Source organism: Rhinatrema bivittatum, chromosome 11 (assembly GCF_901001135.1).
Source record: "Rhinatrema bivittatum chromosome 11, aRhiBiv1.1, whole genome shotgun sequence".
NCBI classification, from domain to species: domain Eukaryota; kingdom Metazoa; phylum Chordata; class Amphibia; order Gymnophiona; family Rhinatrematidae; genus Rhinatrema; species Rhinatrema bivittatum.
In genome coordinates, this window is record NC_042625.1 from 94,520,475 (window position 1) to 94,522,145 (window position 1,671).

A 1,671-nucleotide genomic window follows, 5' to 3' on the forward strand; every position below is an offset into this window, starting at 1 on the left:
GGCTTTTCATTTACACACCAAGGAGACCCAATCTTCACGTCCATCTGGAGAGAGGACTGTAATGAAACAGACTTTCTGCACAAAAGGAGGCAGAAAAAGCCATTAAAGTAGCTTGCCGTGAAAAAAAATTACATTTTCTCATCTTTTCCCAACTTAATATTAAGAGAACATTGATCTCAATATTTTTTTTCAACTATTGAACCTTTTGCCTCTGCCGCAATGCAATTACTCTGAGCCTAAACGCATCCCAGTGGCTTTATCCCGCAATATTTTAATACAGCGGGCACACAGGAAAAGTCTAATTGATCGCTTCATCACCCCAGTATGGAAATGCACCAGGAAGGCGATATTACCATGAATCATGCCTTCTGCCTTCAGTGCCACTTGTACATAACGGCAGAAGGGGGGGGGAAAGCAACGGATCAATCTCCATAGGAAGTCGTGACCTCTGCGCGGAATTGCTGTACATATGTCTCATGCCAGATTAATTCTCCTGCGAGATGACTGGAGAATTTGGTTTCACTGCATCTTCAAAATACGTGATGTTCTTCGTTTCTTAAGGGTAACGATGGGGGAGGGGAGGACATGAGAAGCCTGCAAGTGAATTTATTACCAGTAAGCAGAATTGTGAGATCGTGAATCCTCTCCTCTGACCGAGGTGATAACTTCCAAAGAATCCACAGGGGGAAGGGGGAAAAAAAACAAAAAAAACAAGCATGCAGATAAAAATATGTTTAAAAAATAATTAAGGTTTGCAGGGCAAAATTTAAGGATGGACAGCAAGGACATGGATTATTATTCTTCCTTCTGAAAATTAAAGGTTCTGTCAAAAATGCTGAATTGTGCAGGGTTTTTATCCAGTTTCTGTCTGAGCTTTAAATCTGGCCCTTCGTTTGGTCAAGTGTCAGCAGCAGTGAACTAAAGGAGGGGCAAAGGGCCAAAATTGTTATTTTTTTTCCCTTAAATTTGTTCTTCAGCGGCAAAACAAAAACCCAGCCATGGTGGAATGTGGTTGGTATGAGGGGACAGTAGGATGGGTCCTGGCTCGGTGAGTCTGCAGCCCCCGAGAATCACCCTCTGCTTTCCAATCCATCTTTCTGTGCAGTATTAAGTAAGGAAAGGACGGACGAGAGAGAGGGAGAGAGAGAGAGAGAGAGAGCTTTCAGCAGCCCAGAGAACTTGGGGGTCGTTCTGGCCCCAGCGCTTGTTGCTAGGAGAAAGCGCGCCTCCTATTCTAATCCATGGCAAGGAATGGCCTCCATGAAACATCTGCGCACATCTGGCACGTGGCTTTCCTCTCCAGCTACAAGGAAGCAGAAATAAACAGTGGGAGAGATTCGGCTTGGCCCCTTGGAGAATTCCTCCTGTTTATAATTATTTCACAGAAGAGAAGCCTGTAAGTGACTAGTTATTCTAATTAGTAACTTTTAAGTAAGCAGCTTATAAGTTTAGCAAGGCTACCAGCTAATCGATGCACTTAAACACTTCATTATTATAAGTACTCATTGCCGACATCATTTAATTCCCCAAATGATTAACTTCCAGCAAATTAGAGCTGGTAGAGCTATTTAATTAACATTCATGTCCAGCTGAGTGATAACTTCTTACAAGCTACCCTGATTGACTTGTTAATATTCAAAAAAATCAATTTACTTTTCTGTCACCCAACTT